The 25,630-nt window shown below is 41.7% G+C and overlaps 1 protein-coding gene across 2 annotated transcripts in view; it reads right to left on the bottom strand.

Moving 5' to 3' along the window:
• WNT7B (Wnt family member 7B) overlaps positions 1-25,630 on the bottom strand; it is a 149,760-nt gene that overhangs the window by 44,315 nt on the left and 79,815 nt on the right. The window lies entirely within an intron of this gene.

The following is a 25,630-nucleotide window of genomic DNA, read 5'->3' as shown; positions in this document are numbered from 1 at the left end:
CATAGTGACCACATAACAATGCCATACAGTGCCTATATAGTCAGTACCACATAGTGACCACATAACAATGCCATACAGTGCCTATATAGTCAGTACCATATAGTGACCACATAACAATGCCATACAGTGCCTATATAGTCAGTACCACATAGTGACCACATAACAATGCCATACAGTGCTTATATAGTCAGTACCACATAGTGACCACATAACAATGCCATACAGTGCTTATATAGTCAGTATCACATAGTGACCACATAACAATGCCATACAGTACTTATATAGTCAGTACCACATAGTGACCACATAACAATGCCATACAGTGCCTATATAGTCAGTACCACATAGTGACCACATAACAATGCCATACAGTGCCTATATAGTCAGTACCATATAGTGACCACATAACAATGCCATACAGTGCCTATATAGTCAGTACCATATAGTGACCATATAACAATGCCATACAGTGCCTATATAGTCAGTACCATATAGTGACCACATAACAATGCCATACAGTGCCTATATAGTCAGTACCATATAGTGACCACATAACAATGCCATACAGTGCCTATATAGTCAGTACCATATAGTGACCACATAACAATGCCATACAGTGCCTATATAGTCAGTACCATATAGTGACCACATAACAATGCCATACAGTGCCTATATAGTCAGTACCATATAGTGACCACATAACAATGCCATACAGTGTTTATATAGTCAGTACCATATAGTGACCACAAAGCAATGCCATACAGTGCCTATATAGTCAGTACCATATAGTGACCATATAACAATGCCATACAGTGCCTATATAGTCAGTACCATATAGTGACCACATAACAATGCCATACAGTGCCTATATAGTCAGTACCATATAGTGACCACATAACAATGCCATACAGTGCTTATATAGTCAGTACCATATAGTGACCACATAACAGTGCCATACAGTGCCTATATAGTCAGTACCATATAGTGACCACATAACAATGCCATACAGTGCTTATATAGTCAGTACCATATAGTGACCACATAACAGTGCCATACAGTGCTTATATTATCATACAGTGACCAGATAATGCCACACAGTGCCTATATAGTCAGTATCATACAGTGACCACATAACAATGCCATATAGTGCTTATATAGTCAGTACCATACAGTGACCACATAACAATGCCACACAGTGCCTATATAGTCAGTATCATACAGTGACCACATAACAATGCCATATAGTGCTTATATAGTCAGTACCATACAGTGACCACATAACAATGCCATACAGTGCCTATATAGTCAGTACCATATAGTGACCACATAAAAATGCCATACAGTGCCTATATAGTCAGTACCATATAGTGACCACATAACAATGCCATACAGTGCCTATATAGTCAGTACCATATAGTGACCACATAACAATGCCATACAGTGCTTATATAGTCAGTACCATAATAGTGACCACATAACAGTGCCATGCAGTGCTTATATTATCATACAGTGACCAGATAATGCCACACAGTGCCTATATAGTCAGTATCATACAGTGACCACATAACAATGCCATACAGTGCCTATATAGTCAGTATCATACAGTGACCACATAACAATGCCATATAGTGCTTATATAGTCAGTACCATACAGTGACCACATAACAATGCCACACAGTGCCTATATAGTCAGTATCATACAGTGACCACATAACAATGCCATACAGTGTTTATATAGTCAGTACCATACAGTGACTACATAACAATGCCATACAGTGCTTATATTATCATACAGTGACCACATAACAATGCCACACAGTGCTCATATAATCAGTACCATACATTGACCACATAACGCTGCCATTCAGTGCCTTTAAAATTAGTACTACACATTATCTACATAACATTGTCATAATAAGCATAATTAGCACCAAACAGTGACCACTAAATAATACCTATATAATCAGTACAACATAGTGGTAACATAACAATGCCATACAGCTTTACATAATTAGTACCGTACAGTAACCACATAGCAGTGTCATATTGTGCCTATATAATTAGCACCATACAGTGACCAAAAAACAGTGCTCATATAACTACAACAACACAGCGGCCACATACCAGTGCATAGATTTAGCTACACACAGTGACCACATAATAGTACCATACAGTGATCACATAATAGTGCCATACAGTGACCACATAATTGTGCTATGCAGAGAACACACAACACTGGCATACGGTGACCACATAACAGTGCCATACAGTGACCAAATAATAGTGACATACAGTGACCAGATAATAGTGACATACAATGACCAAGTAATAGTGACCACATAATTGTGTAATACAGTGAACATAAACACACAACACTAAAATACTGTGACCACATAATAGTGCCATATAGTGACCACATATTCATGTCATACAGTGACCATATAATAGCACTGGCGGACACAGATAATGAGCCCTGTGCAAACTCAGTATATGGGTCCATTTCAGTCCAATGATTCATCAAAATGCACAATTAGAATTGCTTTAGAGGTAGAAATGGGCCTCCAACCTATTAGGCCCTTGCACCGGTTCCACGAATGATATGTCCGCCCCTGCATAATGTGCCATAGAGTGTATAGCGACATTCAGTAACCAACTAATAGTGTCATACAGTGACCACATAAGAGTACCATACATTGGCCATGTAAGAGTGCCGTACAGTGACCACATAATAGTACCATACCGTGACCACATAGTGCCGTACAGTGACCACATGATAGTACCATACAGTAATCTTATAATAGTGCCATGCAGTGACCGCATAATAGTGACATTTAGTAACCAAGTAATAGTGTTATTCAGTGACCACATAATAGTGCCATACATTGACCACATAGTAGTGCCGTACAGTGACCACATAATAGTGCCCTACAGAGACCACATGATAGCGTCCTATAGTAACCACATAATAGTGCCATACAATGACCACATAATAGTCACAATGATCTTATAATAGTGCCATACAGTGACCACATAACAGCGTCATACAGTGACCACATGATAGTGTCCTATAGTAACCACATAATAGTGCCTTACAGTGACCACATAATAGTCACAATGATCTTATAATAGTGCCATACAGTGACCACATAACAGCGTCATACAGTGACCACATAATAGTGCCATACAGTGACCACATAATAGTGCCATACAATGACCACATAATAGTGCCATACAGTGAACTCATAATAGTGCCATACAGTGACCACATAATAGTGCCATACAGTGACCACATAACAGCGTCATACAGTGACCACATAATAGTGCCATATAGTGACCACATAATAGTGCCATATAGTGACCACATAATAGTGCCATATAGTGACCACATAATAGTGCCATACAGTGACCACATAATAGTGCCATACAGTGACCTCATAATAGTGCCATACAGTGACCACATAATAGTACCATACAGTGACCTCATAATAGTGCCATACAGTGACCTCATAATAGTGCCATACAGTGACCACATAATAGTGCCATACAGTGACCACATAATAGTGCCATACAGTGACCACATAATAGTGCCATACAGTGACCTCATAATAGTACCATACAGTGACCTCATAATAGTGCCATACAGTGACCTCATAATAGTACCATACAGTGACCTCATAATAGTGCCAGCAGTGACCACATAATAGTGCCATACAGTGACCACATAATAGTGCCATACAGTGACCACATAATAGTGCCAGCAGTGACCACATAATAGAGACATCCAGTAACCAAGTAACAGTGTCATACAGTGACCACATAAGAGTGACACACATTGACCACATAATAGCGTCCAACAGTGACCACATAATAGTGCCTTACAGTGAACACATAATCGTGCCATACAATGATCTTATAATAGTGCCATACAGTGACCACATAACAGCGTCATACAGTGACCACATAACAGCGTCATACAGTGACCACATAACAGCGTCATACAGAGACCACATAACAGCGTCATACAATGACCACATAACAGCGTCATTCAATGACCACATAACAGTACCATATAGTTAGTACCACACAGTGACCACATGCCAGTGTATAAAAGTAGAACAGTGCCCATATTACAGTGCCATTGAGGGGTTGTTGAGATTCCAGACATTCATGTACATGAAGGTCCAGTTTGCGACCATGGCGGCCGCACAACACAAATCCGTAATAGCGCCAAGGGCGTGACCCCAAATTGTGGAATGCTGCAAACTGTGTTTCCAAAATGGAGCCTTTACTTAAATTTCAACGCCTGTCAGGAAAATTACTGACAGTCAGCAAATCCGTGTACCAATAAGGAATGAGTCGTGAGCATAGACAGCGATGCAGTGAATCATCGCAGTTCGCACGTCTACCTGAGAGCTTGGGAATTTCCACCAACAAAAAAGTTCAGGCATTAAACACACAAGGTTAAAGGGGGGATCTCGTGATTGACTGGAGGAATTACACTGTAAAAATAACAATACCATTGAAATAACTTCCATATGACAACCACGTTTAGCGTCTCAACCACCAAGATACACAATGAGGCCGCAGACAATGTAGCATCAGATTAGTGCCGAGCACTTCTCTCCGCTCTTGAATGTTGAGGTCGAGATTCCATGATAAAATCTAATGGCTGATTGAAGCTAAGCTGCCCAGCATAGTCATAACATCCCCAACCACATAGGAGAGCTCTCCGGCCTGTGCATCAGTGTTCATCAAGGCCAGACATCATTTACAGCCAGTTTATTGCATCTATCAGTAATATAAGTGGGTGAATCACACAGTGAGAAGAGTGATTCATCCTTGATAAAGTCTTGGTATTTCAGTATGAACACATTTCTGCATTGTCTATCAGCCATGGACAAAACTGAGTTCATCATTTTTCAGAAGTCTCATTCAACCTCCAGTACCAGAAATATCAATATTAGTACTATCTGTTAGTGTGCCACGGGGTAATAGAGTGATTCATTTCTGATAATACCTTGGTATTTCAGTATGAACACATTTCCGCATTGTCTATCAGCCATAATCTCCGACTTACTAAAACTCAACATGGACAAAACTGAGTTCATCATTTTTCAGAAGTCCCATTCAACCTCCAGTACCTGAAATATCAACATTAGTACTATCTGTTAGTGTGCCACGGGGTAATAGAGTGATTAATTTCTGATAATACCTTGGTATTTCAGTATGAACACATTTCTGCATTGTCTATCAGCCATAATCTCCGACTTACTAAAACTCAACATGGACAAAACTGAGTTCATCATTTTTCAGAAGTCCCATTCTACCTCCAGTACCAGAATTATCGACATCAGTCATATCTGTTAGTGTATCAAGCAGTAACAGAGTTATTCATTTCTGCTAATACCTTGGTATTGCAGTATGAACACATTTCTGAAGCATCTATCAGCCACACCCAACTGGCTTCCTAAATTTCAACAAGACAATTCACGATTTTTCCGCAGTCCTATTCAAGTTCCACTACAAGAACTATCAACATCAGTAATATTTGTCATTGCATCACAGAGTGAGAGAGTGATTCATCCCTGATAAACTCTTGGTATTTCAGTATTAACACATTTCCGCATTGTCTATCAGCCATAATCTCCGACTTACTAAAACTCAACATGGGCAAAACTCAATTCACCATTTTTCAGAATTCCCATTCTATCTCCAGTACCAGAAGTATCGACGTCAGTGTGATTAATTTCTGATAATACCTTGGTATTTCAGTATGAACACATTTCCGCATTGTCTATCAGCCATAAGCACTGACTTCTTAAAACTCAATGTGACCAAACGAAATTCATGATTTTCCCTTAGTTCAATTCAAGCTCTGCTACCAGAACTATAGATATCAGTAATATCTGTCAGTAAACACAGTGAGAGAGATTATCATCTGTGATAAAGTTTTGGCATTTCAGTATGAACACATTTTGGCAGTGTCTATCAGCCATAACCCAATTCATGATTTTCCCTTAGTTTAATTCAAGCTCCATTACAGAACCATCAATATCAGTAAAATCTATCAGTAACTCTCATAGTGAGACAGTGATTCGTAAAGAATAAAATCTTGGTATTTAAGTATGAACGAACACATTTCCAGAGTGTCTATCAGCCATAAGTACTGATTTCCTAGAACTCAACATGGAAAAAAACTGAACTAATCATTTTTGAGATGTCCCATCCAAACTCTGATGGCAGAAACATCATCTGTTAATGAATAACAGAGAGAGAAAGTGATTCATTCGTAATAAGGTCTTGGTATTAAGCTTTGAACACATTTCTGGAGCGTCTATCAGCCATAACTACCGACACCTCAACATCAGAAAAACTCTATTATCTTTTTCTCCTAGTCCCATTCAAGCTCAACTATCAGAACTATGAACTCATGAAGTAGGAGAGTGATTCATTTCAGCTAAGGTCTTGGTATGCCCGTATGAACAAATTTCCGGAGCATCGATCAGTCATCTCCACCTTCTTCTCCATCGACTTTCTAAAACTGAAAATGGACAAAACCCAATTCATCATTTTTCTGTAGTCCCATGTAAATTCAACTACCAGAACTATTGATATCAGTAATATTGGTCATTATCGCTGAGTGAGAAGAGTGATTCATGCCTGATAAAGACTTGGTATTTCAGTATGAACACATTTCGGCAGTGTCTATCAGCCATGAGCACTGACTTCCTAAAACTCAACATGGACAAAATCCAATTAATTATTTTCCCCTAGACCCATTCAAACTCCACTTTCAGAACAACAAAGATTAAGAATATCTGTCAGTGAAACATGAAGTGGGAGAGTGATTCATTCCAGATAAGGTCTTGGAATTTCAGTATTAACTCATTTCCGGAGCTTCTATCAGTCATTTCCACCTTCTTCTCTATCGACTTCCTAAATCTCAAAATGGACGAAACCTAATTCATCATTTTTCTGAAGTCCCATTCAAGCTTCACTACCAGAACTATCAACATCCGTAATATTTGCCAGTGAATCATGAAGTTGGAGAGTGATTCATCATGGATAAAATCTTGGTTCACATTTCCGGAGTGTCTATCATCTATCTCCACCTTCTTCTCCACCGGCTTCCTTAAACTCAACATATTAAAAACCACATTCAAGAATTTCCCCCCGTCCCATTCAAGCTTCAGTGCCAGAAATATCAACATCAGTAACATTTATCATTCAATCAGGGAGTGAGAGAGTGATTCATTCTTGATAAGATCTTGATATTTTAGTATGAACACAGTTCCGGGAGTCTGTCTGCCATCTTCGATGATTTCCTAAAACTCAACATGGACAAAACCCAATGCATGATTTTCCCCCAGTCCAATTTAAGCTCCAGTACCAGAAATATTGACATGAGTAATATCTGTCAGTGAATCACGGAGTGAGAGATTGATTCATCATGGATACAATCTTGGTATATCAATATGGACACATTTCCCGAGTGTCTATCAGCCACTTCCACCTTTTTCTCCACCGACTTTGAAAAATTCAGCATGATCAAAACCCAGTTCATGATTTTACCTTTGTTCCATTACAACTGTAGAACCAGAACCATCGATATCAGTAATATCTGTTAGTGAATCACGGAGTGATTCATCCCTGATAAAGTTTTAGTATTTCAGTATGGATCCACCTCCGGAATGTCAATCAGACATGTCCACCTTTATCTCTGCCAGCTTCCTAAACCTTAAAACTGACGAAACTAGGTGCCATGTAACCTCTACCACCAGATCAAGTCTCGGGCATGTAAAGCATAACCACAGAATAGTCCATAATTTAGTACAGGTTCCTACCCCTTGGACAAACTCTCATTTGAAAAAAGGAATCCCATCTCTTGCCACCAGGAATGGAGAGATGGCAGCGCATGCTTTGCACAAGGAACAGAGAGGTGGGAACACATTCTTGATATGAGGAATGGGGATGCAATCTTCGACAAGCACCTATCTGGAAGAAAAGGATGCCATCTCGTGTCACCAAGAATGGAGAGCTGGTAGCATAAGCTTGGTAGAAGGAACAGAGAGGTGGGAACGTGTGCTTGCCACGAGGAATGGAGAGGTGGTAGGGAATGCTTACCATGAGGATTGGAGAGGTGGTAGTGCAAGCTTGGACAAGCACCCATCTCAAAGAAAGGGATGCCATCTCGTATCACCAGGAATGGAGAGGTGGCAGCGCATGCTTTGCACAAGGAACAGAGAGGTGGAAACTCATGCTTTCCATGAGAAATGGGGAGGTGGCAGGGCAATCTTGGACAAACACCCATCTCGAAGAAAAGGATGCCATCTCGTGTCACCAAAAATGGAGAGGTGGCAGTGCATGCTTGGCACAAGGAATGGAGAGGTAGCAGCACATGCTTGCTACGAGGAATAGAGAGGTGGCAGTTTATGCTTGCCACGAGGAATAGAGAGGTCGCAGTGTATACTTGCCATTAGGAATGGAGAGGTGGTAGCGTATTTTTACATAAGCACCCATTTAGAAGAAACGGATTCCATCTCGTGCCACCAGAAATGGAGAGGTGGCAACGCATGTACGGCTTTCCATTCACTTTAATGACAGTCCCTAAAACAACAGAGTCTGCTGGACTAGCTATTTTCAAAACATCCTTGGGATTAAGGAAGAGAGCTGCAAGTATGCTGAACAATTTTTAGTAACTCCCATAGAATTAGAGAGGTGGCAACGCATGCTTGGCACAAGGAATGGAGAGGTGGCAGCGCATGCTTGGCACAAGGAATGGAGAGGTGGCAGCGCATGCTTGGCATAAGGAATGGCGAGGTGGCAGTGCATGCTTGGCACAAGGAACGGAGAGGTGGCAGTGCATACTTGGCATTAGGAATGGCGAGGTGATGGCGCACACTTGGCATTAGGAATGGCGAGGTGATGGCGCATACTTGGCATAAGGAATGGAGAGGTGGCGGCGCATGCTTGGCATAAGGAATGGAGAGATGGCAGTGCATACTTGGCATAAGGAATGGCAAGGTGACGGCGCATTCTTGGCATAAGGAATGGAGAGGTGGCAGCGCATGCTTGGCACAAGGAATGGAGAGGTGGCAGCGCATGCTTGGCATAAGGAATGGCGAGGTGGCAGTGCATGCTTGGCACAAGGAACGGAGAGGTGGCAGTGCATACTTGGCATTAGGAATGGCGAGGTGATGGCGCACACTTGGCATTAGGAATGGCGAGGTGATGGCGCATACTTGGCATAAGGAATGGAGAGGTGGCGGCGCATGCTTGGCATAAGGAATGGAGAGATGGCAGTGCATACTTGGCATAAGGAATGGCAAGGTGACGGCGCATTCTTGGCATAAGGAATGGAGAGGTGGCGGCACATTCTTGGCATAAGGAATGGAGAGGTGGCAGCGCATGCTTGGCATAAGGAATGGAGAGGTTGCAGTGCATGCTTGGCATAAGGAATGGAGAGGTGGTGGCACATGCTTGGCATAAGGAATGGAGAGGTGGCAGTGCATGCTTGGCATAAGGAATAAAGAGGTGGCGGCACATGCTTGGCATAAGGAATGGAGAGGTGGCGGCGCATGCTTGGCATAAGGAATGGAGAGGTAGAAGTGCATGCTTGGCATAAGGAATGGAGAGGTGGCAGCGCATGCTTGGCATAAGGAATGGAGAGATGGTGGCGCATGCTTGGCATAAGGAATGGAGAGGTGGCGGCGCATGCTTGGCATAAGGAATGGAGAGGTGGCGGTGCATGCTTGGCATAAGGAATTGAGGAATGGAGAGGTGTCAGTGCACACTTGACATGAGGACGGAGAGGTGTAAGTGCATGCTTGCCGCGAGAAACAGAGAGCTGGTAGTGCATGTTTGGACAAGCATCAATCTCAAAGTAAAGGATTCCCTCTTCTGCCACTAGAAATGGAGAGGTGGCAGCGCATGTGCAGCTTTCAATTACCATAGAACAGAGTTCCTAAATTAGCAAAACCTGCTAGACCACCTATTTTCAAAATGCCCTTGGAGTTAAGGAAGAAAGATGGAAGTATGTGCAACAATTTTTATGGACCTTTGCGCATGCGCAATCAAATCTTTATTCCCAGCGGAGCAAGAGGGGCCCCAGTTCTCGAGACAGGCATGGATCCCAGAGCCAGGAGGTGCATCTACCAGATATTTCTGGCGTATTCTGTGGATGATCCATACTTTTTAAATACGAGAATACCCCTTAAGTAATTCTGATCAATCCCGGCATACCTGATCCACTTCCCATTACGGACAAAGGTTTATGTCTCAAGATTCTACATTCTTTCGCCGTGTAATAAGCAAAACAACATTGCAGCATTTCATCCCCGAGAGATGATTGTGTAGTAGATTTTACGCAATATTTACTCAGCTTGAACGCATGGTAAATAATGCAGAAATCCAGCCTGAGAATTCCAGACGGCCATTCCTTCGCCGTGACTAATTACCACCACTTCTGTATCAATAGAGGCGCAGAGCCCTTCAGCCGGCCGAGGAGAACGTGCCTAATGTGCAAGGAACACAATATCCGCCCCACGGTACAAGCCTCGTCTTAGGTATCCTATGGCCAACGCAAGCTTCTAAAATATTTACAGGTGTTTTGGCATAGACCGGGCTCGCGCATTCCACTGGTGGTTTCCTTTTTCCAAAATTTTTAAAGAGGTTTTCGAAAGAAGAGACCAATAAAGTTTGTTTGTCTTTTTTTTTGCAATTGTTTTTTTTTATTAAAACTTTTGCACCATTTGACTTTTACAAGCTCTTTTTCCCCCCCTGTATGATCAACTTTGATGTGGTCTGCGGTCATAAATCGGAAAAAAACATACAAATTTAGAAACTCTCATATTGGATATTCAGGAAGAGCTCACTAATGGATTCTCAGGTACCCCACTATGCAGCCACAGTGTAACTCAGAGGTTAGAGTAGTTCAATATTTTTCATTTAGAATTTTTTTCTTTACAAAAATGATTTTTAAACCAAAAATATAAGCATTTAGGTAAGAAAAAAATTGTCACCAAAAAGTTGACAACTCCTTTAAATTCCGTCTACCTTCAGCTACCTTTGGGTGGAGTTTAGAATCTGCAATATGCAGAAATGTGTCACTTAAAGGGAACCTGTCACGATTAACATGCAGTGTGATATAGTTTTGTGGGAGACGATTCAGTATAACTTGTTTTGTTAGTCCTGCTCATTCTGTGCTTAGGAGTCCAGTGGGTGGTGCTAAGTCTGCTGAGCTCCTCCTGCTTTATATTCTGAGTCCAGTGGGAGGTGCTAAGTCTGCTAAGCTCCTCCTGCTTTATATTCTGAATCCACTGGGTGGTGCTAAGTCTGCTAAGCTCCTCCTGCTTTATATTCTGAGTCCAGTGGGTGGTGCTAAGTGTTCTAAGCTCCTCCTCTTTATATTATGAGTCGAGTGGGTGGTGCTAAGTCTGCTAAGCTCCTCCTGCTTTATATTCTGAGTCCAGTGGGTGGTGCTAAGCCTTATAAACTCCTCCTTCTTTATATTCTGAGTCCAATAGGTGGTGCTACGTCTGCTAAGCTCCTCCTGCTTTATATAGTGAGTCCAGTGGGTGGTGCTAAGTCTCCTAAGCTCCTCCTGCTTTATATTCTGGATCCACTGGATGGTGCTAAGTCTGCTAAGCTCCTCCTGCTTTATATTCTGAGTCCAGTGGGTGGTGCTAAGCCTTATAAGCTCCTCCTTTATATTCTGAGTCCAATAGGTGGTGCTACATCTGCTAAGCTCCTCCTGCTTTATATAGTGAGTCCAGTGGGTGGTACTAAGTCTCCTAAGCTCCTCCTGCTTTATATTCTGGATCCAGTGGGTGGTGCTAAGTCTGCTAAGCTCATCCTGCTTCATATTCTGAGTCTAGTGGGTGGTGCTAAGTGTTCTAAGCTCCTCCTCTTTATGTTATGAGTCCAGTGAGTGGTGCTAAGTTTGTTAAGCTCCTCTTGCTTTATATTCTGAGTCCAGTGGGTGGTGCTAAGCCTTATAAGCTCCTTCTGCTTGATATTCTGAGTTCAATAGGTGGTGCTAAGTCTGCTAAGCTCCTCCTGCTTTATATAGTGAGTCCAGTGGGTGGTGCTAAGTCTCCTAAGCTCCTCCTGATTTATATTATGAGTACAGTAGGTGGTACTACGTCTGCTAAGCTCCTCCTGCTTTATATTATGAGTCCAGTAGGTGGTACAACATCTGCTAAGCTCCTCCTGCTTTATATTATGAGTCCAGTAGGTGGTACAACATCTGCTAAGCTCCTCTTGCTTTTTATTATGAGTCCAGTAATTGTGCTAAGCCTGCTAAGCACCTCCTGATTTATATTATGAGTACAGTAGGTGGTACTACATCTGCTAAGCTCCTCCTGCTTTATATTATGGGTCCAGTGGGTGGTGTTAAGCCTGCTAAGCTCCTCCTGGTTTATATTCTGCTGCCCACAAATCAGACTACAAGTTAATTGGGGAAAGTCCCTTTAAGGCTATGTCTATGTAGGGGATTGTGGTTTACATATGAAAAATGTAACCTTGGCCCTTAGATTCAGACCAGACAAAAGCCAACAAAACACTTTTTTTTGGCCTCCTTTTCATAATAAAGCCTTATAGACAATTGTACATTGTACTATCTAGATTGGGCGTTTTATCTGGAAGACACAGTAAACCTATTTTCTCTGAAATCAATATTTTTGGAGAAGGATGTTCCACCTTCATAAGATGCCAGCTAAAAACGTAGTGGCTATTTGCACAAGGAGTTTTTTTGAGAAGTGTTACAGCAGAAATCGAGAGGAAACTCTCCGAAACTTCTTCAAAAGGGCAAAACTCCTCAAAATCTTGGAGGTTCTGCTCAGCTTCCTCTAAAAAAACTAAGCAAAAAGACTGTGTGTGTAAATTGCCACTAAGGTTTTTTTTCTAGAGCAGAAAGTCTCCAACAAAACTTGTGATCTTTGAACACCTTGTGGTTTTTGGAGAGCTTTTGCTCCCAAAAAAATCTAAAAATGAGGTGTGGACATGGCCCTTCAGATACCAGGTTAAAAAGTAGCTACTGAGGAGGCAATGACCTACGGAGTAAAAGGCAAGCACCATTAACAACTATGACACTGTTGTCATGGTGGCCTAGACCTACCATCATGGGATAAGCATCTGATGGCTCCAATTGTCCAGACTTATCAGGATTTCACACAATCTGGAGCAATGTCATGCGAATGAACAGGAAATGAGTCAAAAAAGCAAAACAAGGGCCTAATGACGGCTACTCTGTCAACCTACAAGAGCAGATGGATAAAAGACCCCACTCGTAATACGGTTGCTAGGACCACTCTGCCTGGGAAGGTCACAGGCATTCACCAGATCTGTTCACCCATTTGTAATGGACATTTTACAACCACGTAGACCCTACACATGCCATGGGATTATGAGGTCAAGGGTTCAACCCTAAATAAAGGCCAAGTTAGGACCAAGTCACAAATCTCAGTAGTAGACGGAAGAGTCCATGGGTAATGACCTATCCCACCATCCTCCACCCTTGGAATCCCTAAAGAAATATGGGAATTGCCAAATTGTGGAATAGCGGGAGACCATGTCCGACTGATTGTTGACCACCCCCGGCAATTAGCTGTCTTTTCAAAGCCAAGCTTTTAGTGCAATTTGCATCTGCTCAATGAAACGTCCATTGGGGGGGAGAGTTTTATTTACGACCCTTCGAAAGACATTTAGGGCATAAAGGATATCAGTACTGCAACAATGGTGGCACCAAAACAGCCACATACTAGAAGGTAGGCCATCGGTGTCCATGATAACAGTATAAAACGATGACTGAAATCACAAAAAATATCCAAAGCGTCATGTAACGACTGGCTATCGGCAAAACTTTCGGCCCAACTTTTGTGGCAAAATTTTTGGCCCAAAGTAAGATCCTGCTAGCAGCTCGTTTTCAGCTGTCAATAGAGGAAACCTTGACATGGGAAAAGACATAGCTAAAACAGACTTCCTTTGAATGGATAGTATTAATTCTTCTGGTGGAAATCCAACTGTTGAATAGTCAACGGAATAGGCATTTCTTTTTCTGATTGCTATTATGAAGAAGACTTTCCTTCTCCTAGGATAAAGATTAGGTGGTCTAGTCCCATATCTGGTCACAGCAGTGTGGCTTTTGGTACTATCACCCCCTGATTGAAATCTCTAAAAATATCCCAAAAATCATGTAATGACTGGATATATTGGAAAACCCTTTGGCCCAGCTTTAGGGGCAAAAGTTCTGGCCCAAGGTAAGATCTTGCTTGCAGCTCATTTTCAGTTGTCAGGGAAAAAAAATGCAGATCAGAAAAGAAGTTCTTTGAATGGATGGTATTAAATCTTCTGGTGGAGATCGAGCTGTTGAGTAGACAATGGAACAGACATTACTTTTTCTGATTCCTATTATGAAGAAGACTTTCCTTCTCCCGGGGTAAAGATTAGCTCGTCTAGTCTCATATCTGGTCACGGCAGTGTGGCTTTTGGTCCTATCATCCCCTGACTGAAATCTCTTAATATATCCCAAAAATCATGTAATGACTGAATATCGGGAAACCTTTTGGCCCAGCTTTTGGGGCAAAACTTTTGGCCCAAGGTAAGATCCTGCTTGCAGCTCCTTTTCAGCTGTCAGTAAAAGAAACTTGGACATCAGAAAAGACATAGCTAAAACAGACATTCTTTGAATGGACGGTATTAATTCTTCTGGTGGAGATCCAGCTGTTGAGTAGTCAACGGAGCAGACGTTCCTTTGTCCGATTCCTATTATGAAGAAGACTTTCCTTCTCCCGGGGTAAAGATTAGGTGGTCTAGTCCCATATCTGGTCACGGCAGTGTGGCTTTTGGTCCTATCATCCCCTGACTGAAATCTCTTAATATATCCCAAAAATCATGTAATGACTGAATATCGGGAAACCTTTTGGCCCAGCTTTTGGGGCAAAACTTTTGGCCCAAGGTAAGATCCTGCTTGCAGCTCCTTTTCAGCTGTCAGTAAAAGAAACTTGGACATCAGAAAAGACATAGCTAAAACAGACATTCTTTGAATGGACGGTATTAATTCTTCTGGTGGATATCCAGCTGTTGAGTAGTCGACGAAGCAGACGTTCCTTTGTCCAATTCCTATTATGAAGAAGACTTTCCTTCTCCCTGGGTAATGATTAGCTGGTCTAGTCTCATATCTGGTCACGGCAGTGTGGCTTTTGGAGCTACCATCCCCTAACCCAACACCAGGGGAATTTCCTTCTCTAGCCACCCCAGCAACCCCCACAAGATGCCACGGGCCTTTAGGCGCTCCATGTAAAACCCCATGTGGCCAAACTGAACCTCTTCTTAGTAGGCTTTTAGTGGAGCACAGATCATATCATGGAGCATTTTCATTTTATTTTGGCTCACACAGAAAACCCTCATGGCACCTTGTTGGGAACAATATGTACAGTATTATGAGTAAAGCCTTTAAAAAAAAACAGAAAACAAACAAACCTAAAAGTCTTCCAAATTTTCACTTTTGAAGAAACAGCTCCCCTTGTATCTACAGGGTGTATGTGGTATTGCATCTCATCACCAGTCACTTCAGTCCACCATTTGTTTTTCTTATGGCCAACAAAGGTTCTACAAATAAAACATCCATGGCTCACCAATATTTTATTTTTGAGATTTTTTTTTATCACCAGAGACAATCCATACTTGTTCATGGATTGTCTCAGGTGGTAAATACCGAGCCGCAATACCACACACAACCTGAGGAGGTGTTGTTTTTCTGGAAAAGAGCAGACATGTATTTTTCTAATCTTGGACTTTCGAGTATATCTTGAGAATAATAAATACGTTTTATTCTTATATTTTGGAAATGCCCTTTAAATTCTGTAATAGTAACACAGATATGAATAATGACACGTCCCGTGCCACTGTACGGATGTCTGACACAGCAGGACTCAGAGTCCTTTCTAAATATTTGGAAAAGTGTGTCATATTCCGAAAGATCACAGAGACCATCTGTTCCGATCGAGGTGATAAGATGTTAGATTCCTCACAATGAATACCTTGAATTCACTCCATACCATCATGGCATCGCTGTTACAATATTGGCAAAGGACAAACAAAACTGGTTCTTCAGTCAAATGAACTTCACTTTGTGATTGTCTACTTTAATAAATTGCCATAAAGTAACATAAACAGTCCTATTAAACCTGATACACTATTATATGCTTGATGCAGAGTCCTAGGGGGCGGAGCATAACTCACAGATTAAAAACAAACCAATGAGAGAATTCTTGTGCCATGTCCCACCCCCACGGATCTTGCATCAGTCAGAACACAGATAGCAACCTTGCTTGGGTGTCCCTTTAATGGTTAAATAATTAATTATGATTACAACACATTGTTCATAAGTATAGAATGTGATAAGCTTTGCCCTATCCATTTTTATATTTCTTTATTGTCAAACTACAATAATACATTTGATCACCTACAGTCAGCAGTTTCCCAAAATAAACACAAATCAGAGAAGACAGAAAACATCCTCAAAATAAATTAAAACCCCAGACCAGACCCTCTAAATACATAGAGGCCTCAAGTCAGACCCTGTAATTAAAATACACCCCAGACTGCTAAGTAAATAAATACCACAGACCAGAACCTCTAAAATATATAAACTATCTAAATAAATAGGACCCCTGAACTTTACAGACCACAGACCAGACCCTCTAATAAATAGAGGCCCCAGGTCAGACCCTCTAATAAAAACATAACCCAGACAACTAAATACCAGAGACCAGAACCATTCAAAAATATAGACTCTTTAAATAAATAGGGCCCTGAACTTTACAGACCACAGACCAAACCCTCTAAATAAATAGAGACTCCAGGTCAGACCCTGTAAAAGAAATATACCCCAGACTGCTAAATAAACATATACATCATACCAGAACCACTAAAAAATATACTCTCTAAATAAATAGGGCCCCTGATTTCTAAAAAACACAGACCATGCTCTCAAAATAAATAGAGGCCCCAGGTTAGACCCTCTAATAAAAACACACCCCTGACTACTAAATAAACAAATACCACAGACCAGAACCTTTAAAAAAAATATAGACTCTCTAAATAAATAGGGCCCCTGAACTTTACAGACCACAGACCAGACCCTCTAAATGACTAGAGGCCCCAGGTCTGCCCCTTAAAAAAAAAATGTATCCCAGACTGCCAAATAAATATATACCTCATATCCGAACCACTAAAAAAATATAGACTCTCTATATAAATAGGGCCCCTGAACTCTAAAGACCACAGATCAGACTCTAAATAAATAGAGGACCCAGGTCAGACCCTCTAATAAAAACACACCCCTGACTACTAAATAAATAAATACCACAGACCAGAACCTCTACAAAATATAGACCCTCTAAATAAATAGGGCCCTGAACATTACAGACCACAGACCAGACCATCTAAAGAAATAGAGGCCCCAGGTCAGACCCTCTAATAAAAAAATGCCCCAGACTGTTACATAAATAAATACCACAGACCAGAACTGCTAAAAAATATAAACCCTTGAATTTTACTGACCACAGACCAGATTCCCACCCCTGAATAAAGACCTCAAACCAGATTCTTCAAAAATGCACACCCCATATTGTGCTTCCCCCATATACTCAGACCAGACACCCTAAATAAATAGAGACATTCTAAGTATATAAGCCCCTGAACAATACAGACCACAATCAAGACTTCCCTTAAATAATGACCGGAGACCAGGCTCCTCCTAAAGACCCTTTAATTAAATTAAGACAGATTTGCCTCCTTTAATGACTTGTATTTGTGTCGATTGTCCAGACTTTGTGATTACGGTATTGCCATGTATTAAAATAAGTTAGGTAATATATGGCAAGTTTTTTGTGGCACTGTATCTAGTTATCAGTTGGGTACTCCACATATGGGTTTTTGCTTAGGATCTGTGAACAACTGATGCATGAGGTATACTTACCAATATTTATTCTAATAAATACTAATTAAATTACCAATAAATAATAATAAATAATAAATTATAAATAATTTAATAAATTATTATAATAATTATACTTAATAATTATAATAAAATATTATAAAATAAATTAATTTAATAATTAATAATAAATACTACCAATAAATTACCAATATTTATTCTAATAAATACCAATTATATTACCAATAAATAATAATAAATAATACATTATAAATAATTTAATAATAAATTATTATAATAATTATAATTCATAATTATAATATTAAAATATTATAAAATAAATTAATTTAATAAACAATAATAAATAATAATAAATTACCAATATTTCTTCTATTCATAGAATAAGGATGTTTAAATTCCGCCCACCACCCCCTCCAGGGAATGTTCCTGACCCTTTTGGTAACGCCCCTGCTTAACTATGAAAGCTCCTCTGGGGTGGGGTTTTACATTAACCACACCTCTTTTCAGTACATTTAATTTGTTAGGATTGTGTCTGAAAATTAAGGACAGGCCCTGGAAATTTGGAACAGGTATTTATGAGCACTATTTATAAAACAATATGGCACTTCTTCTAGGCTCATATTTCCGAATTCTTCCTTTTGCAAGAAAGGAGGATTTTTTTTAAACGGGAAGGCTTAGAAAAACATTAAAAATATAATATTTTACAAGAAGCAGCCGTTTTGGGTTCTTGTAGACTGTGGGAAAATGAGGACACCACAGGCACGTACTGTACATAGCATACATACAAATGGACCAACGCACCCTCCCCGCCCCGCCGGCCGGGCCCCCAATGATCCCATACTATAAAAAAAACTACTTAAAAGTACTGATGACAGGTATAGTATATTAATTGCACTCCATCTATCTAGATAAAGAGTTTTAATTTAGATTTGAAGACAGATGTAGAGAGATATTAAAGCAGGATAATCTGCGGGGGTTGGGATTAGTTATTTGGAAAGGTTAAATACAGATCGGAGTGAGCCTGGGGTACGGAGTTTTAAGAAGAGCTCACATTATAGCGCCATATGGTTCTCATATAATACCAAATGATAAAGCTAGAAAAAAGAAGCTCTGATAGGGTAACACCAGATGACAGGGGTAGTATATATAAAAATATACACTCACCTAATGTGGTTGTGAAAGTCACAACCACTGACAAGCATGAGATAATGGCGTCTGCCGCAGCCCCACGTGGATAAGCATTCAAACCGGAGAAGAGAAGGGGTTAACGCCGCGCATCAGCCAAATGAAGGTGTAGAGATGTTGATGAATAAATATCGAGGCTGAAACCTCTTCCTCAGGACCAGGACATCAACAAAGCCTTTATTTCATAGGTCTACGCGTTTCGAGGCTGAAACCTCTTCCTCAGGACCAGGGCATCAACAAAGCCTTTATTTCATAGGTCTACGCGTTTCGAGGCTGAAACCTCTTCCTCAGGACCAGGACATCAACAAAGCCTTTATTTTATAGGTCTACGCGTTTAGAGGCTGAAACCTCTTCCTCAGGACCAGGACATCAACAAAGCCTTTATTTCATAGGTCTACGCGTTTCGAGGCTGAAACCTCTTCCTCAGGACCAGGACATCAACAAAGCCCTTATTTCATAGGTCTATGCGCTTCGAGGCTGAAACCCCTTCCTCAGGACCAGGATATCAACAAAGCCTTTATTTCATAGGTCTATGCGCTTCGAGGCTGAAACCCCTTCCTCAGGACCAGGATATCAACAAAGCCTTTATTTCATAGGTCTATGCGCTTCGAGGCTGAAACCCCTTCCTCAGGACCAGGACATCAACAAAGGCTTTGTTGATGTCCTGGTCCTGAGGAAGAGGTTTCAGCCTCGAAACGCGTAGACCAATGAAATAAAAAAGATATTTATTCATAAACATCTCATATAATACCGCAATTCAGTTCCCCAAAAATACCACCGTAAAGTGCTAAATAGTAGGGGGTGGATTTAGTTTGGTCCTTGTGAACCACCAACTAAAAGGTTCAGATCCCTTCTAACCTATTTTCAAGAGAATTGTCTACACATGCTTCTTCTATGACCCCAAGTAGAAATATATCTTGTGGTGGCCATAGACGATGGGCCAAATTGCGAAAATACATAGACCAAGTATATAGAGCCCGCCTGTAAAAAATTGTGTTTCAGACCAAAATCAATAATTTTCACATTAGCCACTGAGGATTTTTCAGATTCATACTTTCTATCCTTTCAGAGGGAGTTTTCAGCAGGCTTCTTATCAGCAGAGGCAGGATTGCAATGACAGGTAACATCTCTATACAGTTACCAGAGAAATCACCCAACCACAACAGGCGATGTCACAGCTGTCCATGCTCCACTTCCCTTCACAATGAACTTTGCACACGCTCATTAGATGCCTCAGTACAAAAGAAAGGGGCGGAGTCTGTTCACTGCTGCTAATGTTCATGTGTTATTTGCTGAAAAAAATTGCAAAATTTATTTTTTAATACAATACATTTAACACAAAAGCCTGATTTAAACAATAGGTCATTTAGTTTTCTTTTAAAAGGGGTTGTCTTCGTGTGATGAAGTCTTCAAAGAGATTGTCTCATCATAGAAAATCCCTTTGATATGGGCATCATTGTGGCGATCAGTTGATCAATCTTGGTCCAACTGTAGGAGAGTGGCCTGCTACCCCCTGAAGACGTCATTGCTTGTACCACAATGTATTATGTGTATATACTGTATGTGTGTAGGGGCAGTAAGATGCTTAAGTTCGCCGTGGGTGTGTCTATGGGCGCAGTGCTGTGAGCCACCACTAGATGTCACCAGTCCTGGGTTCCCTAGATGGAAAGGGAAGCGTAGGCCTCAGGTATAGTGACAGGGTTTAGAGGGTTAACTAGAGAAGCCGGCCCACAGTGAAGGGAATTTAATGTTGGGTACTTCCTAATTTTGGGGCGTTGAGAAGAACTAGTAGTGTGGTGTGTAGAGTAAGTGAAGGCAGAAGTTACGGGCAGGAGGAAGTAAAGGTGACCGTGACCGGACTGCAGCTTAAGGTCCATGGAGGAATTGAGGGACCAGAGAGAGCCCCCAAACATCAGATTGGCTAGTGTGGACAGTGGTGGGTCAGTGATGACTGATGGTACCTAACACTGGGGGAATCGACTTGAGGAGTGATCCCAAAAAAGTAGCATAGCCATGTAGGTCACTGTAATACACAGTAATACACTTTGACCCATGTGGTTATATACCCATAGGACAGCGATGCGCCAACCACGCCCACCCTCCTTGGTAGCCATAACGGAAGAGCCGGTCTGTACTAAAATATTAATGCCTTGTGGGAAACCAAATGTGAAACCTGTCGCAAGAAAAGTGATAAGATGATGGAAACTTGTTACAAGGAAATTCCGTGTAGTCTTTAACCGTTGTGGACTCGTCTTTAATAACCCGGAACGTGGAACCGCACAGTTTGAACGAGACGATGAAAATTACCTAGGCATGTTCGCTACAGTAACCTCTGCTGAGGAAATTTGGTACTACATGGTGGCCTCATTCTACCAGAGTGGCAACCAGGGGCGGAATGATCACGGTTGCAGGAATCGCAACCGCGACCGGGCCCGGGGGTGCAGGGGCCCACTGGCCTCAGCCCCTGCTTCAGCTGGATGAGCGACTGAGGCTGCACATCCAGCTGAAATGCATCACGGTGCAGAGATCTATCAGGTCCCTTTACTGGGATACACGCTGCCGGCTAAACAGAAGCCGGCATTTTTCATCTCCATACATACCAGGAGGTGACAGTAGATACCAGAAGGACAGTATATACTGGGAGGGGCCCAGTATAAGGACATATATATCAGAATGGTGATATATATACACCAGGATGGGGACATTTTTACCAGAATGGGGTTATGCATACTCCAGAATGTGGGCTTGAATGGAGAACATATATACTAGGATGAGGGACATATATACCAGGATGGGGGACATATATATCATGATGAGGGTACATATATGCCAGGATGGGGGACATACCAGGATGAGCAGCATATATACACATATATACCAGGATGCGGTCATATATACAAGGATGGTGACATATACCAGGATGGGGTTATATATACACCAGGATGTGGGCTAGAATGAGGAACATGTATACTAGGATGTGGGACATATGTACCAGGATGGGGACATATATACCAGAATGGGGGACATACAGTCAGGGCCAGAAATATTTGGACAGTGACACAAGTTTTGTTATTTTAGCTGTTTACAAAAACATGTTCAGAAATACAATTATATATATATATATATAATATGGGCTGAAAGTGCACACTCCCAGCTGCAATATGAGAGTTTTCACATCCAAATCGGAGAAAGGGTTTAGGAATCATAGCTCTGTGATGCATAGCCTCCTCTTTTTCAAGGGACCAAAAGTAATTGGACAAGGGACTCTAAGGGCTGCAATAAACTCTGAAGGCGTCTCCCTCGTTAACCTGTAATCAATGAAGTAGTTAAAAGGTCTGGGGTTGATTACAGGTGTGTGGTTTTGCATTTGGAAGCTGTTGCTGTGACCAGACAACATGCGGTCTAAGGAACTCTCAATTGAGGTGAAGCAGAACATCCTGAGGCTGAAAAAAAAGAAAAAATCCATCAGAGAGATAGCAGACATGCTTGGAGTAGCAAAATCAACAGTCGGGTACATTCTGAGAAAAAAGGAATTGACTGGTGAGCTTGGGAACTCAAAAAGGCCTGGGCGTCCACGGATGACAACAGTGGTGGATGATCGCCGCATACTTTCTTTGGTGAAGAAGAACCCGTTCACAACATCAACGGAAGTCCAGAACACTCTCAGTGAAGTAGGTATATCTGTCTCTAAGTCAACAGTAAAGAGAAGACTCCATGAAAGTAAATACAAAGGGTTCACATCTAGATGCAAACCATTCATCAATTCCAAAAATAGACAGGCCAGAGTTAAATTTGCTGAAAAACACCTCATGAAGCCAGCTCAGTTCTGGAAAAGTATTCTATGGACAGATGAGACCAAGATCAACCTGTACCAGAATGATGGGAAGAAAAAAGTTTGGAGAAGAAAGGGAACGGCACATGATCCAAGGCACACCACATCCTCTGTAAAACATGGTGGAGGCAACGTGATGGCATGGGCATGCATGGCTTTCAATGGCACTGGGTCACTTGTGTTTATTGATGACATAACAGCAGACAAGAGAAGCCGGATGAGTTCTGAAGTGTACCGGGATATACTTTCAGCCCAGATTCAGCCAAATGCCGCAAAGTTGATCGGACGGCGCTTCATAGTACAGATGGACAATGACCCCAAGCATACAGCCAAAGCTACCCAGGAGTTCATGAGTGCAAAAAAGTGGAACATTCTGCAATGGCCAAGTCAATCACCAGATCTTAACCCAATTGAGCATGCATTTCACTTGCTCAAATCCAGACTTAAGACGGAAAGACCCACAAACAAGCAAGACCTGAAGGCTGCGGCTGTAAAGGCCTGGCAAAGCATTAAGAAGGAGGAAACCCAGCGTTTGGTGATGTCCATGGGTTCCAGACTTAAGGCAGTGATTGCCTCCAAAGGATTCGCAACAAAATATTGAAAATAAAAATATTTTGTTTGGGTTTGGTTTATTTGTCCAATTACTTTTGACCTCCTAAAATGTGGAGTGTTTGTAAAGAAATGTGACAATTCCTACAATTTCTATCAGAGATTTTTGTTCAAACCTTCAAATTAAACGTTACAATCTGCACTTGAATTCTGTTGTAGAGGTTTCATTTCAAATCCAATGTGGTGGCATGCAGAGCCCAACTCGCCAAAATTGTGTCACTGTCCAAATATTTCTGGACCTAACTGTATATGTCAGGATGGGGTCATATATACCAGGATGGTGACATATACCAGGATGGGGGACATATATATCAGGATGGGGGACATATATATCAGGATGAGGGGCATATATACCAGGATGGGGACATATATACCAGGATGGGGGACACATTTACCAGGGAGGAGCTCAGGATGGGGGACATTAGAACAGGATGTAGAACATTACTACAAAATGGGGGGAACTTGTATGTCTTTATAGGATTTAGAATGCTATATATATACATACATCTGACCAACATAAGTGGGGGGCAGGTCCCAATTTTGCACCAGGGCCCATCGGACTCTAGTTATGCCACTGGTGGCAACTTCTACCATGGAGCGGTAGTCAATGTTGGAGGCTACAAATACAGGGGGAACTTTGTGCTATACGGTTTCCGCCACCCTGGTTCTCCTACTGCTTGGCGAGGCGGGACGAGCACATAATTATTTTCCTTCGTATCCCCCGTAACTAGCACTTCCTCTTTGATGTTATTAAGCTCTTTGCAGAAATCATATGTGCTAGACACACAGTAAACACAATGGAGCTACCCACATGAAAGGCCTTGTAAAAAAACACAGACACCGCCGCGTAAATTACTGGCAAATGGCACTTAACTTATTACTCTTGCAAAGAAAGGATTAAGCAAGCTTTTCATAGAAAAAACACACACACAAATTACAGCAATAAATTTTATTTTTTTTTTGCCTTTTGCAAGGTGGCAGCTCCTGTAATGACTTTCCGTCCACAATTATGTCATCGTTTTACCTCTGGGACGTGAACGTCTGAAAGGTGCGGCATTCCAGAGAAGTCATGTAGAGCGGGCAATGGAAGGTCCCCGGAGCTACCCACAAAGAGGTCCATGCCATGGGCTTCAAAAGAGCAGGGGTGTAGCTATGGGGTGTATGAGGAGGCCGGCACACCTGGATCTTGGCGGTTCAGTGGGCACAAAGGGTCTTCTTCAATGAAGGCTAGGTCCTAGGTCTATATGCTTTGCGTTACATGTCTAAATCCAAAGGCAGTGACATAATGGAGGAGAGTGGAGCAGGAGAACAAAAAACGTAGGGGTCCAAAATTTCAAAAGAAGTAGTAATGGAAGATCTGTTGTTACGAGTGACAAACAGTTGAGTGGTGTACGGCAATAGAAGGTCACAGCGTTTGGCTGCGCACAATGATCCCTGGCTTTCTATTGTTCCTGCACTCCTCTACTGAGTTTTCTTCCTTTTCCCTTTAGGACCCAGCGAAGCTCCTCTTCCCTTCAGCTGCTAATCATCTGTATTTCCCCATTCGTTTAAATACTCCCATCTTCCCTTGACTGGTGCTGGTGATATTTTTCAGTTAATCCTAGCTCTGGTTGCAAGCAGGTGGCTTGCACTCATCTGTGGTATTGTTGCGATAACTTGGCTGAACGTCTACCTGAGTCATCTGTGGATAAGTAGTTCATTCACTTTTCCATTGAGTCCCCCTTGAGCCTTCTTTAGGGTTTAGTGGGGTTGACTAAGAGCTCATCCCACCAGTTCCCTATTTAGGGCCCAGCACTAGGGATACCTAGGGTCAGGTATGCAGCTCGGCGCATAGGTGCGGAACCTATCTAGGATGGTGAAGGATCCAAGGGACAAGTGGTAGGTTTGGTCAGAGGTCACCATCCCCCTTCCCTAGACACAAGGTTTTCCTTCCCTTTCACCATTTGTTTGGTACTTCTTCATACCTAGCAGGACATCTGGGCAACACACATGATTTTTGGGCAAGTGCCTCTTTGAATCATATCAATATGACACCGATACAG

This window comes from Anomaloglossus baeobatrachus, chromosome 4 (genome assembly GCF_048569485.1).
Source record: "Anomaloglossus baeobatrachus isolate aAnoBae1 chromosome 4, aAnoBae1.hap1, whole genome shotgun sequence".
NCBI classification, from domain to species: Eukaryota; Metazoa; Chordata; class Amphibia; order Anura; family Aromobatidae; genus Anomaloglossus; species Anomaloglossus baeobatrachus.
Note: the sequence above shows the minus strand (reverse complement) of the source record. Positions and strands in the feature narration are given on the sequence as shown.